Below are 16,185 nucleotides of genomic sequence, written 5' to 3'. Positions count from 1 at the left end.
ACATAAGGTTTAAGACGAGTACCATTTACCTTAAAAGTACCGAATTTGGGATGAATTACCTTGACTGTACCATATGGGAAAATACTGAATACCATAAGAGGGATTGCTCTGTTAGGTTCAGAAGTGGCAAGACGAGGGTCTGCTGCATCTAGCAGTACTTTGTCTCCAACCTTAAGTTGATTTGGTGAGATATTGAGCTCGTCATGGTGTGGTTTTGGTTTATCGTGTGTCCTCAGTTTATGTGTCTGGCATTCATCTAGTTCCTCAATTTGTAGCCTTCGTTCTTCATAGATAGGTCCTTTGTTATTATTCGAACATGGCTCAAGTGTGTTTTTTGAACGTGTTTCCTGCCAGGAAGGTTTCACCACATGATCAGTTTTAATAGTATGATTTATACAACCACCTTCAATTTTCGATGTGTTACTCAGATTACGAGCTTGAAGGGTGACTGTTTCGTCTCCCACACGAAGTGTGAGTTCACCTGTGCTAACATCAATTATTGTTCTAGCAGTTGCTAAAAACGACCTCCCTAAAATTAAAGGAACGTTACTGTCCTCCTCTATGTCTAGAACAACGAAATCAACTGGGAATATAAATTTGTCAATTTGAACGAGTACATCTTCAATAATACCCCTAGGAAATCTGATTGTTTTATCGGCTAATTGAATACTCATCCTAGTTTTTTTGGGTTTCCCAAGACCTAGTTGTTTAAACATTTTATAAGGCATGACATTGATACTAGCCCCCAAATCAGGCAAAGCATTATTAACATCTAAGCTACCAATTAAACAAGGAACCATAAAACTCCCTGGATCTTTTAATTTGTTGGTCAGCTTATTCTATAGTACAGCTGAGCAAACCACATTTAGTTCCACATGCGACGCCTCATCTAACTTCCGTTTATTTGTTAAAAGCTCCTTTAAGAATTTGACTGCGTTCGGCATCTACGAAAGAGATTTAATAAATGGTAAGTTAATATGTAATTTCTTTAAAAGTTTAAGGAATTTACCAAATTGCTCGTCTGAGTGGTCTTTCCTTGTCACATTTGGGTATGGTACATGTGGTTTGTACTCTTTACTTACCTGTTTTTGTTCATTGTGGTCCACCTCGCCTTTACCTTTACTTACCACAGTCTCTTGCCTCGATTCTGGTTGAGGTGCAACTAACCCTTCCTCATCTTGAATGGTAATTGTGTTGAGGTGTTCCCTTGGGTTAGATTCTGTGTTCCTCGGAAGGCTACCTTGTGGTCATTCAGATATTAATTTGGCAAGTAGTCCTATCTGAGTTTCGAGCCCTTGGATCGATGCTTGTTGATTTTTAAGTGCTGTCTCGGTATTCTAGAAATGATTTTCTGACACTGAGATAAATTTTGTTAGCATCTCTTCAAGGTTCGATTTTTTCTCTTGTTGGTAGTGTGGTTGTTGGAAGCCTGGAGGTGGTGGTGGTCTTTGATTTCCTTGGCCTCCCCATGAAAAATTTGGGTGGTTCCTCCAACCTGCATTGTAAGCGTTACTATAAGGATTATTTTGAGATCGAGGATTATTACCCATGTAATTTAACTGCTCGTTCTCTATGTTGTGGCCATAGGGTCGGTATTCTGAATTGCTTGATCCACCTCCACTTGCTTCGCACTGCATTACTGGGTGAACCTGTGAAGAGCTAAGAAAACCATCACTTTTTCTATTCAAAAGTTCTACCTGATTAGAGAGCATTGTGACCGAATCGACGTTAAATACGCCGGCTGTTTTCGTTGGTTTTGTTCTCATGACTTGCCACTGATAATTATTCAGTGACATCTCTTCTATAAATTCATAAGCATCCTCGGGTGTCTTATTATTGATAGTTCCTCCAGCAGCTGTGTTAGTCATTTGTCTAGTCGAAGGATTCAGGCCATTGTGAAACATTTGAACCTGTAGCCAGAGTGGTAACCCATGGTGAGGGCATCTTCTTAAAAGGTCCCTGTATCTCTCCCATATATCATAGAGTGTTTCTAAATCCATCTGCACAAAAGAAGATATATCATTACGTAATTTGGCTGTTTTAGCTGGTGGAAAATATTTTAATAAAAATGTTTCGGTCATTTGTTCCCAAGTAGTGATTGACCCTCGTGGTAACAAGTTCAACCACTGTTTAGCTTTGTTTCTCAATGGAAAAGGGAATAACAGAAGGCGAATGGCATCATCAGAAATGCCATTGATTTTAAAAGTGTCACAAAAATCTAAGAAATTCGCCAAATGAGCGTTTGGGTCCTCGTCCTGCAAACCATTAAACTAAACAAACTGTTGGATCATTTGAATGGTGTTAGGTTTCAGTTCAAAATTATTTTTAGCAACAGCAGGCCTAACTATGCTCGATTCAATTCCTATTAAAGAAGGTTTAGCATAATCATACATAGTACGCGGAGCAGGATTCTGATTAGCTGCAATCGCAGGAGGTAGCAAATTTCCTGGTTTTCAACCATCTCCTTGGTTGTGGTGTGAATATGTCCTCTTGCTCTTCCTCTATGTATCTTAAGCTTTGCCTTATTTCTCTTGATTTAACTGCGTATGATCGATCTCACTATCAAGCAAGAATGGTCCCGACGGGTTTCTTCTAGTCATACACTATAAAAACCTGCCAGGAGCGAATAAAAGAAAAAATAGAAAAGAAAATAAAAATTTAAATTGCAAATAAAGTAAAATGGATAAAGTAATAAAAATCGAGCGTTCCTAATATCCTAGTTCCCCAGCAACGACGCCAAAAACTTGATACGTGATATTTACGGCAGGTTTTAAAAATTTATAATTAATCGTTCTTGAAACTAACTATTATCACGATAAAGGCAAGTGTACCTATCGAATAGTAGTATAGTTTTAGCAAGACCGGATTGTTGAACCTAAAGGAACCAAGAGTACTAGTAGTTACTTTCTTTTTATTATCTCTAAAAATTAAGGGATTTGTTTATCTGAACTAAGTAACTAAAATAAGAGTGCACAGAGAGAAAATTGGGGAAAAGCTTTTGGGAAAACTCGATTGATTAAGACAATACCTAAGGAAAAATCCACTTAGAATTCACTTGTTATTTAACTCTGAATCAGACGATTTATTCATTTAACTTGATCCTTAGAAATCCCTAGGATATATTATTATCTCCTTCGAGACTAATAACGTCTAACCCTAGGTTGATTAATTGAAATCTCTTTCTAATTAACACCCTAGTGTTGTGTTAACTTGATCTATGGATCCCCTTATTAGGTTTCATCCTAATCCGACAAAATCTTGTCACCCTATCTCTAGGCGTGCGATCAACTTCGCTTAATTATGAAAAATTTACTCTTAGATAGTGACTGTAACACCCCATACCTGAGACCGTTGCCGGATTCGAACACGAGGTGCTAACCGACTTAATTCATTTACTTTCACAGTCCATTTTAAAAATTTCCAGGCAGTTGGCTAACTGCATCACTGTCACCTTAAAAATCATATCTTGAGTTCCAAAAATTGAAAATCAGTTTTGTAATTTTTCCCTGAAACTAGACTCATATGTCCATCTACAGATTTTTTTCTAGAATTTTTGGTTGGGCCAATTAGTACAGTTTATTAGTTAAAGTCTCCCCTGTTACAGGGTGCAACTACACTGACCTTCATGCAATACGACTTGGATATCTCCCTGTACAGGGCTTCAATACTGATACCGTTTCTTTCTATAGAAATTAAACTCAAAAAGGAAACTATACATATATGGCATGACTACTAAATGTCTCTGGTTAATTTATAATGAATTTCCAAAGTCATATCAGGGAATCCAGAAACCGTTCTGGCCCTGTCTCACGAAAACTTTAATATCTGATAATATACTGTTCACATGAACATTTCGTTACTTTCCTATGAAAATATATTCGTTAAGGTTCGATTACATAATTTATTCACTATTTAATTCCATTCCTACTATTTTTAGTGATTTTTCACATCCACATCACTGCTGCTGCCAGCATCTATTTTTAAGGTAAACTTTACCTATTTCATGATCCTCCATGGATCAACTAGAGTTTGTCATACATATACCAAAAGTGATCATGAATAACCATTCCCATGACTAACCGTTACCAACATTTCCATACCTCTCGACGGACATCATACAAAACGATTATAATGCTATGATCAAAGTATACTTAAGCCATTTTCGCATGGCTATCCAAATTTACACAAAACCGAAAGGTACATGACCTACAACAAAAGGATAGTCCTATACATGCCATTTCAAAGTTCAACCAAAAGTATACCAAAAGGAGCTTTGATAGTGTGGGCGACTTCGAGTTCAAAAATCCCGAGTCCGATAGCTGAAGAACCAAAATCTATAAAACAGAGAATTAAATAAACGGAGTAAGCATTAAATGCTTAGTAAGTTTTGAGCAAAGAATTTAAGCACAACTGAAGTATAGCATTCATATAACTAAACGGATAATTCCATATATACATATTCTCAAATCATTCCTACTTCACATTCCAACCCCTATATTCATACATAAGGGATCATCTTAGCCAAATACCGAAGCTCATTACTCATTGGCGAACATTATTCGAAGGAATCAACTATTCCAATGCACATCTGAAACATACCTCATTGTTGGGACTTTACAAGCGTATTAACTGAAATTTTTACAGCAAGATCGCTCATTCCCGAATCACGTACCTTCGGAATTTAACCGGATATAGCTACTCGTTCAAATGCCTTCGGGACATAGCTCGGTTATAGTAACTCGCACAAATGCCTTCGGGACTTAACCCGGATTTAGTAACTCGCACCAATGCCTTCGGGCTTAGCCCGGAATTAGTAACTCGCACCAATGCCTTTGGATCTCAGTCCGGATATAGTCACTTAGCACAAAGCCTTTGGGGGCTTATTTGACCTTATTTGGTCAGTTACCGGAGGTATTGTAGGTGCGGGGGTGGTCTTTGTCGGGAATGGAGGTTGTGGAACAGCCGTATTAGTTCGAATGTATTGGTTGAACCAATCATTCATCACGCTATAGAAAGCTTGTCTAGCTTCATCATTCGGATTACTAGCATTAGGTTGAGAGTCCGCCGGCGCTGTCCCTTGTCTTGAGAGCAAGCGCTATACTTTCAAGATCGCTCGACTACCGCTTCGGTCGGGTCGGGATCCATTACTATAAATAAACACATTTGCAAATGTCAGAAATCACCACACTATCAAATAATCACATAAAATGGCATGTATAGCTAAACCCATCGCATTACGGTAGTCCTAGAATCGACTAAACCGTAGCTCTGATACCAATTTAATTGTAACACCCCGTACCCGAGACCGTTGCCGGACTCGAACACGAGGTGCTAACCGACTTAATTCATTTACTTTCACAGTCCATTTTAAAAATTTCCAGGCAGTTGGCTAACTGCGTCACTGTCACCTTAAAAATCATATCTTGAGTTCCAAAACTAGAAAATCAGTTTTGTAATTTTTCCCTGAAACTAGACTCATATGTTCATCTGCAGATTTTTTTCTAGAATTTTTGGTTGGGCCAATTAGTACAGTTTATTAGTTAAAATCTCCCCTGTTACATTGTGCGACTACACTGACCTTAATGCAATACCACTTGGATATCTCCCTGTACAGGGCTTCAATGCTGATGCCGTTTCTTTCTATAGAAACTAGACTAAAAAGTGAATCTATACATATATGGCATGACTTCTAAATGTCTCTGGTTTATTTATAATGAATTTCCAAAGTCAGATCAGGGAATCCAGAAACCGTTCTGGCCCTGTCTCACGAAAACTTTAACATCTCATAATATACTGTTCATATGAACGTTTCGTTACTTTCCTATGAAAATATATTAGTTAAGGTTCGATTACATAATTTATTCACTATTTAATTCCATTCCTACTATTTTTAGTGATTTTTCACATCCACATCACAGCTGCTGCCAGCATCTATTTTTAAGGTAAACTTTACCTATTTCATGATCCTCCATGGATCAACTAGAGTTTGTCATACATATACCAAAAGTGATCATGAATAACCATTCCCATGACTAACCATTACCAACATTTCCATACCTCTCGACAGACATCATACAAAACGATTATAATGCTATGATCAAAGTATACTTAAGCCATTTTCGCATGGCTATCCAAATTTACACAAAACCGAAAGGTACATGACCTACAACAAAAGGATAGTCCTATACATGCCATTTCAAAGTTCAACCAAAAGTATACCAAAAGGAGCTTTGATAGTGTGGGTGACTTGAGTTCAAAAATCCACGAGTCCGATAGTGAAGAACCAAAATCTATAAAACAGAGAATTAAATAAGCGGAGTAAGCATTAAATGCTTAGTAAGTTTTGAGCAAAGAATTTAAGCACAATCAAGTATAGCATTCATATAACTAAGCGGATAATTCCATATATACATATTCTCAAATCATTCCTACTTCACATTCCAACCCCTATATTCATACATAAGGGATCATCTTAGCCAAATACGGAAGCTCATTACTCATTGAGTGAACATTATTCAAGGAATCAACTATTCCAATGCACATCTGAAACATACCTCTTTGTTGGGACTTTACAAGCGTATTAACTGAAATTTTTACAGCAAGATCGCTCATTCCCGAATCACGTACCTTCGAATTTAACGGATATAGCTACTCGTTCAAATGCCTTGGGACATAGCCGGTTATAGTAACTCGCACAAATGCCTTGGGACTTAACCCGGGTTTAGTAACTCGCACCAATGCCTTGAGCTTAGCCTGAATTAGTAACTCGCACCAATGCCTTGGGCTTAGCCCGAATTAGTAACTCGCACAAATGCCTTCGTATCTTAGTCCAGATATAGTCACTTAGCACAAAGCCTTCGGGACTTAGCCCGGACATCATTCGAATAACCATGCACATTTATCAATAAATCATGACACATCCGTATTTCATTTTCATTAGCAAAGCTCAAACACAAGACACTTATCACACTTGCAATTTCGGCTCAATAGCCACATACAAAGAGCATGATCTAATCAAATCATAATCTAAGTTCCATTACTCGAAAACTTACCTCGGATGTGGTTGAATGATTTCGGCGGCTATTCGATAACTTTTTCCTTTCCCTTATCCAACTGTGGTCCTCTAAGCTCTTGAGCTAATTCATACAAATTTAACTTATTAAAGTCTCATTATGCTAGCTTATGGCCGAATATGACAAGGAGTTTAATAGGTCATATGGCCACCCTTTAGCTCAAATACACAATGGTCATGCGCATTTTTAATCACATTAAGCAATTTAACACAATTCATTTGAACATCAAAAGAGAACCTCAAGGTACTTAGCCCATATATACATTAGGCATTAGAGTCACATATATATGGAATCATGAATCAAACTCAACATTTTAGCCCACACTCTCTTTTAGCCGATTATCTAAGCCAAGATAAAAGCATCAATATGCTTGCCTCTAACCGAACACATACAACACAAATCTATTTCATGTGGCCAATATACATGTCTAGGTTGAGGCCGATTATATGCTTAATACTTCCTACAAATATGGTTGCTTGTATTGACTACATACCATTTTGTTTCAAATTCAAAACTAAGGCTAATACACATATACACACTAGTAAATCAAACATTAACATTTGCTCTTCACCTTACTACCATTTCTCATCCAAATAACGTGAATAACAACCATATTTCTCCTCTACTTTCTACCATGGCCGAATGCATCACAACACCATACCATTTCAATTTTGGTCATGGTTAAACAAAGAACTTAATATCTCACTCAAAAATGCTAAAAAGAAGATTCAAGAGTCATCAATCCACCATCACATGCATCATTACAAAGCTTCATTTTTAGCATGTAAATGACATCAACACAAATCCACCTTAGTTGAATATCCTCTCCATGACATAGTAAAGATTTGAACCATGGGCTAGCTTGAACTCAAACTAACAACTAAAAACATGCATGAATCTCATGGAACATCATCAAACATACCTTAGTTTATCAAACCACCATAGCCGATTTCCTCAAAGCTCTTTTTTTCTTCTTTTTCTTTCTCCTATTCGGCCAAGAACAACATGAGAGCTTTTCTCTTCTTTTTTTTTTCTTTTTTTTTCTTTTTCGTTCTTCTATTCACGGCAATAGAGGGGGGGACAACCACACACATTTTTTTTGTCATCATTTACCTTCCCATTATTATTTTATCCTTTCTCACATAAGCCATTAGCACAACATGTTTATGGCATGTTTTGCCCATCACCCTTTGTCATGGCCGGCCACTAGTAATTAGGGGGGGAAAGTTGACATGCAAGTCCTCCCTTTTGATTACATGCACTATTAGATCCTTTTAGATTAACCTATCACATTTCAAAAGTGTCACACATAAGTCCTATTGACTAATTTCACAAGCAATTTACTAAATCGAAGCTTAAAAATTTTCGCACATTCATATTCACATATTTTAGACAATAAACATCACATTCAAATAATTTGGTGACTCGGTTTAGCGGTCCCGAAACCGCTTTCCGACTAGGGTCACTTTAGGGCTGTCACAACTCTCCCCCACTTAAGAAATTTTCGTCCCCGAAAATCTTACCGGTAAATAGGTTTGGGTATCGTTCTTTCATAGAGTTCTCGGTTTCCCAAGTAGCTTCTTCGATTCCGTGTTTGAGCCATAACACTTTTACCAGCGGAACCCTTTTGTTTCGCAACTCTTTCGCTTCACGAGCTAGGATACGAATCGGTTCCTCTTCATAACTCAAGTTAGATTGAATTTCAATTTCTAATGGATTAATCACGTGTGACGGATCAGATCTATAACGTCGAAGCATCGAAACATAAAAGACGTCGTGAATCTTTTCAAGTTCAGGGGGCAAAATCAAACGATACGCAACTGGACCAACTCGTTCGGATATCTAATATGGACCGATGAACCTCGGACTCAGTTTGCCCTTACGGCCAAATCTGAGTATCTTTTTCCAAGGTGAGACCTTAAGAAACACTTTGTCTCCCACCTGATACTCAATATCTCTTCGTTTTAAATCCGCCTTCTGACGATCTGATGCTGCCTTCGGACTTTCACAAATTATTCTTACTTGCTGTTCAGCATCTTTAATCAAATCCACTCCGAAAATTTTACTTTCACCGAGCTCGGTCCAAAACAATGGTGTACGGCATTTATACCCGTACAAGGCCTCGTAAGGTGCCATCTTAATACTTGATTGAAAACTATTGTTGTAAGTGAATTCAATCAAAGGTAAATTCCGCTCCCACGAACCACTGAACTCGAGGATGCAACATCTCAACATATCCTCAAGTATCTGAATTATTCGCTCAGATTGACCATCGGTTTGTGGATGAAAAGCGGTGCTAAAATACAGCTTGGTACCCAAAGCTTTTTGCAATTTCTTCCAAAATCGCGAGGTGAATCTCGGATCTCTATCCGACACAATAGAAATCGGTACCCCGTGTAATCTCACAATCTGAGAAACATACAATTCAGCTAGTTTATCCAATGAAAAATCCGTGCGTACGGGAATAAAGTGAGCCGACTTAGTCAGTCTATCCACAACAACGCAAATCGCATCCTTCTTACTTGCCGATACTGGCAACCCAGATACGAAATCCATCGTGACTCGATCCCATTTGCATTATGGTATCATGATCGGTTGAAGTAAACCGGTAGGCACTTGATGTTCCGCCTTCACTTCCTGACATACTAAACACTTCAAAACAAAATCGGAAATGTCTCGTTTCATACCATGCCACCAAAACTGGAGTCTCAGATCGTTGTACATTTTCGTACTCCCCGGGTGAATTGACATTCGGCTACAATGAGCTTCGTTCAGAATCATCGAAATGAGTTCCGAATTTCTTGGAACACACAACCGACTTCTGAACCTCAAACAATCGTCATCATCAATTTGAAATTCGGATTCCATATTTGGAAGACATTCAGCCCGTTTTGCAACCAATTCATCGTCGACTTTCTGAGCTTCACGAATTTGATGAATCAATAATGGTTTGGCCTTTAATTCAGCTACTAACACATTGTCGGGTAGAACAGACAAATGTACATTCATTGCTCGTAAAGCAAACAGTGATTTCCGGCTTAAGGCGTCCGCAACCACATTAGCCTTTCCCGGGTGATAATCAATGACAAGCTCATAATCTTTCAACAACTCAAGCCAACGCCTTTTTTGCAGATTCAAGTCTCTTTGAGTCATCAAATATTTGAGACTTTTGTGATCTGAAAATACATGGCACTTCTCACCAAATAAGTAATGTCGCCATATTTTCAAGGCGAATACGATGGCGACTAATTCGAGATCATGGGTCGGATAATTTTTCTCATGTGGCTTTAATTCTCTCGACGCGCAGGCCACAACTCGACCTTCTTGCATCAATCGCAACCTAACCCAAGTAGGGAGGCGTCACTATAGATGACAAACTCTTTGCACGATTAAATTTGCACTAAAATTGGAGCTTCATCAAATAAGTTTTCATTGATCAAAACTTTTCGACATTTTTCCGTCCATTCGAACTTAACATCTTTTTGAAGTAGCCGTCATTGGTGTGGCTATCATCAAGAAACCTTTACAAACCGTCGGTAATGTAACCGCAAGTCCCAAAAAGCTCGAACCTCGATAATATTTCTGAGGCTTCCGAGCTAAGTATGGCTTAAATTTTGCTCGGTCAACTCGAATACCGTCACGGATACCACATGGCCCAAGAAGCTAACCTCTCTTAACCGTAACTCACACTTCTTGAACTTAGCATATAACCGCTCATCCCGTAAAATTTGCAACACTAATCTGAGGTGCTCAAAGATGTTCGGTCTCATCTTTTGAATAGACCAAGATGTCATCAATGAACACAACTACGAACCGGTGCAAATCGTGCAAGATCCGATTCATCAAATCCATAAATACCGCGAGGGCATGAGTGAGCCCAAACGGCATCACTAAGAACTCATAGTGGCGTACCTCGTTAAAAGCGAGTTTGGGTATGCGAATCTCGAATTCATGGCGGGTAATAACCCGATCTTAAATCTATCTTTGAAAACACCGAGGCTCCTTTAGTTGATCAAACAAATCATCAATATGCTGATAACGGATATTTATTCTTTATCGTCACTTTATTCACCGACGCTAGTCAATGCACAACCTCATGGTTCCGTCCTTCTTTTCACAAACAATCTTGGTGCACCCCAAGGTGAGAAACTTGGTCGAGCGAAACCTCTATCCGTCAATTCTTGCAACTGAGCTTTCAACTCTTTTAACTCGGTTGGTGCCATACGATACAGAGCTATTGAAATCGGCGTAGCCCCAGGTACAAGCTCAATACCAAACTCTACCTCCCGAACAGGTGGTAAACCCGGTAATTCTTTAGGAAAAACATCCGGGTATTCACAAACCACCGGCACAGATTCAGGTTTCTTTTCTAACTCTTTGTCATCAAGTACATACGCAAGGTATGCTTCGCACTCCTTTCTTACATATTTCTGGGCCAACATTGCTGATATTACAGCTGGTAACCCCTTTAAGTCCGTAGACTCAACTCGGATTATCTCGTTATTTACACACCTCAAATCGATAGTCTTGCTTTTGCAATTCACCACCGCATCATGCACGGTCAACCAATCTAAACCGAGGATAACATAAAATTCATCAAACGGCAAAAGCATCAATTCCGCCAGAAAACAGGTACCTCGAATTACTAGGGGGCATTTCTTACACACTTTGTTGACAAGCACGTAACGACCCAAGGGATTTGACACCCGAATTACGAACTCGATGAGACTCTATAGGTAAAGTCTTCTTTGGATGCTAAGGTTTCGCATATATAAGAATGAGTAGAACCGAGGTCAATCAAAGCAATCACATTAGTATCAAAGAGAGTAAAAGTACCCAGTAATAACATCCGGCGAGGAAGCATCCTCGCGTGCGTGTATAGCATAAGCCCTAGCGAGAACACGAGCCTCGGATCTGGTCGCAACATCTCTAGATCCTCTCGACCACCACTAGCATTGCCGTATTTCTAGATGGTCTACCCCGGCGGTGGTAGCACCGGTTTCCCACTCGATTTACATTCTGTTCGCACAATCTCGGGCAATCTTTGATAAAGTGGTCGGTGACCAAGACTTGTAACAGAGCGATCATGGAATCTCTGACTCCCGAGTGCCATTCTTCGCAATCTCGACACTCTGTTCTATCTCGACGATCATTTCCCACATTGGCGATCAAGTGACTCGTGTGCTCACGAAGTCGATCGCGATCTTGTCTAGAAAAGCCGAAGTGTCTCTAGACCGCCTAAGCCATCTCTAAATTTCTTCGATGATCGTGGGAAGGGCTTCCCAAGACCTCTTCTGAAACTCCTTGCTCCCACCTTAGCTTTTCTTTTCTCCATCTTGAGCTCTTGACTTTGCAAGCTCGCTCGATAAGTGCCACAAATTCTCGGATTTCCAAAATGCCAACATACTGACTTTATATCATCATTCACCCATCCTTGAAACGTTTACACATCACGGCTTCTGAAGAAATGCATTCTCGCGCGTACCGGCTAAGCCTTACAAATTTTCGTTCATAGTCGGTAACCGACATGGAACCTTATTTGAGTTCAAGAAATTCCTTCCATTTTGGTCAATGAATCTCGACTAATATACTTCTTTGAAACTTCGGTTTGGAAGAACTCCCAAGTTACTTGCTCTCCGGGCACGACGAAGTCAACGTGTTCCACCAATAGTAGGCGTAATCACATAGCAAGGAGATGGTACACTTTAGGCACTCATCGGGTGTGCAAGATAGCTCATCGAGTACCCGGATAGTGTTGTCCAACCAAAATTCTGCTTGCTCGGCATCATCGCCGTCCGTAGCTTTAAATTCAATAGCCTCGTGTTTTCGGATTCTCATCAGCTGGGGCTTATTTGACCTTATTTGGTCGATTCTGGGAGGTATTGTAGGTCTTGAGGTGGTATTTGTCGGGAATGGAGGTTGTGGAACAGCCGTATTAGTTCGAATGTATTGGTTGAACCAATCATTCATCACGCTATAGAAAGCTTGTCTAGCTTCATCATTCGGATTACAAGCATTAGGTTGAGAGTCCGCCGTATTTGTCCTTTGTCTTGGGAGCAGCGCTACACTCTCAAGATCGTCAGCTACCGCTCGGTCGGGCTCGGGATCCATTACTATAAATAAACACATTTGCAAATGTCAGAAATCACCACACTATCAAATAATCACATAAAATGGCATGTATAGCTAAACCCAACGCATTACGGTAGTCCTAGAATCGACTAAACCGTAGCTCTGATACCAATTTAATTGTAACACCTCGTACTCGAGCCCGTTGCCGGATTCGAACACGAGATGCTAATCGACTCAATTCATTTACTTTCACAGTCCATTTTAAAAATTTCTAGGCAGTTGGCTAACTGCGGCACTGTCACCTTAAAAATCATATCTTGAGTTCCAAAACTCAAAAATCAGTTTCGTAATTTTTCCCTGAAACTAGACTCATATTTCCATCTACAGATTTTTTCTAGAATTTTTGGTTGGGCCAATTAGTACAGTTTATTAGTTAAAGTCGCCCCTGTTATAGGGTGCGACTACACTGACCTTCATGCAATACGACTTGGATATATCCCTGTACAGGGCTTCAATACTGATGCTGTTTGTTTCTATAGAAAATAGACTAAAAAAGGAATCTATACATATATGGCATGACTACTATATGTCTCTGGTTAATTTATAATGAATTTCCAAAGTGAGATCAGGGAATCCAGAAACCGTTCTGGCCCTATCTCACGAAAACTTTAACATCTCATAATCTACTGTTCATATGAAATTTTCGTTACTTTCCTATGAAAATAGATTCGTTAAGGTTCGATTACATAATTTATTCACTATTTAATTCCATTCCTACTATTTTTAGTGAATTTTCACATCCACATCACTGCTGCTGCCAAAGATCTATTTTAAGGTAAACTTTACCTATTTCATGATCCTCCATGGATCAACTAGAGTTTGTCATACATATACCAAAAGTGATCATGAATAACCATTCCCATGACTAACTGTTACCAACATTTCCATACCTCTCGACGGACATCATACAAGACGATTATAATGCTATGATCAAAGTATACTTAAGCCATTTTCGCATGGCTATCCAAATTTACACAAACCGAAAGGTACATGACCTACAACAAAAGGATAGTCCTATACATGCCATTTCAAAGTTCAACCAAAAGTATACCAAAAGGAGCTTTGATAGTGTGGCGACTTGAGTTCAAAAATCCCGAGTCCGATAGTGAAGAACCAAAATCTATAAAGCAGAGAATTAAATAAGCTGAGTAAGCATTAAATGCTTAGTAAGTTTTGAGCAAAGAATTTAAGCACAACTGAAGTTTAGCATTCATATAACTAAGCGGATAATTCCATATATACATATTCTCAAATCATTCCTACTTCACATTCCAACCCCTATATTCATACATAAGGGATCATCTTAGCCAAATACTGGAGCTCATTACTCATTGAGCGAACATTATTCAAGGAATCAACTATTCCAATGCACATACTGAAACATACCTCATTGTTGGGACTTTACAAGCGTATTAACTGAAATTTTTACAGCAAGATCGCTCATTCCCGAATCACGTACCTTGAATCTAATCGGATATAGCTACTCGTTCAAATGCCTTGGGACATAGCCGGTTATAGTAACTTCGCACAAATGCCTTCGGACTTAACTTTCGGATTTAGTAACTCGCACCAATGCCTTGGGCTTAGCCTGAAATTAGTAACTTCGCACAAATGCCTTTGGATCTTAGTCCGGATATAGTCACTTAGCACAAAGCCTTTGGGACTTAGCAGGACATCATTCAATAACCATGCACATTTATCAATAAATCATGACAGATCCAGTATTTCATTTTCATTAGCAAAGCTCAAACACAAGACACTTATCACACTTGCAATTTCGGCTCAATAGCCACATACAAAGAGCATGATCTAATCAAATCATAATCTAAGTTCCATTACTCGAAAACTTACCTCGAATGTGGTCGAACGATTTCGGCGGCTATTCGATAACTTTTTCCTTTCCCTTATCCAACTGTGGTCCTCTAAGCTCTTGAGCTAATTCAAACAAATTTAACTTATTAAAGTCTCATTATGCTAGCTTATGGCCGAATATGACAAGGAGTTTAATAGGTCATATGGCCACCCTTTAGCTCAAATACACAATGGTCATGCGCATTTTTAATCACATTAAGCAATTTAACATAATTCATTTGAACATCAAAAGAGAACCTCAAGGTACTTAGCCCATATATACATTAGGTATTAGAGTCACATATATGGAATCATGAATCAAACTCAACATTTTAGCCCACACTCTCTTTTAGCCGATTATCTAAGCCAAGATAAAAGCATCAATATGCTAGCCTCTAACCGAACACATACAACACAAATCTATTTCATGTGGCTGAATATACATGTCTAGGTTGAGGCCGATTATATGCTTAATACTTCCTACAAATATGGTTGCTTGTATTGACTACATACCATTTTGTTTCAAATTCAAAACTCGGCTAATACACATATACACACTAGTAAATCAAACATTAACATTTGCTCTTCACCTTACTACCATTTCTCATCCAAATAACGTGAATAACAACCATATTTCTCCTCTACTTTCTCTGTGGCGAATGCATCACAACACCATACCATTTCAATTTTGGTCATGGTTAAACAAAGAACTTAATATCTCACTCAAAAATGCTAAAAAGAAGATTCAAGAGTCATCAATCCACCATCACATGCATCATTACAAAGCTTCATTTTTAGCATGTAAATGACATCAACACAAATCCACCTTAGTTGAATATCCTCTCCATGACATAGTAAAGATTTGAACCATGGGCTAGCCTGAACTCAAACTAACAACTAAAAACATGCATGAATCTCATGGAACATCATCAAACATACCTTAGTCTATCAAGCCACCATAGCCGATTTCCTCAAAGCTCTTTTTTTCTTCTTTTTCTTTCTCCTATTCGGCCAAGAACAACATGAGAGCTTTTCTCTTCTTTTTTTTTCTTTTTTTTCTTTTTCGTTCTTCTATTCACGGCAATGGAGGGGGGGCAACTACACACATTTTTTTTGTCATCATTTACCT

The 16,185-nt window shown here is 38.8% G+C and overlaps 1 non-coding gene across 1 annotated transcript; it reads left to right on the top strand.

Annotated features, from left to right (window-relative positions):
* The first annotated feature begins 1,926 nt into the window (after positions 1-1,926).
* On the top strand, positions 1,927-2,033 carry LOC128286334 (small nucleolar RNA R71). The gene has a single exon (XR_008276877.1). It is a non-coding gene; the product is annotated as a small nucleolar RNA R71 (small nucleolar RNA).
* The last annotated feature ends 14,152 nt before the right edge of the window (positions 2,034-16,185 follow it).

The sequence above is a fragment of the Gossypium arboreum genome, chromosome 12 (assembly GCF_025698485.1).
Source record: "Gossypium arboreum isolate Shixiya-1 chromosome 12, ASM2569848v2, whole genome shotgun sequence".
Taxonomy (NCBI): domain Eukaryota; kingdom Viridiplantae; phylum Streptophyta; class Magnoliopsida; order Malvales; family Malvaceae; genus Gossypium; species Gossypium arboreum.
This window is presented reverse-complemented; position numbering and strand designations above follow the sequence as displayed.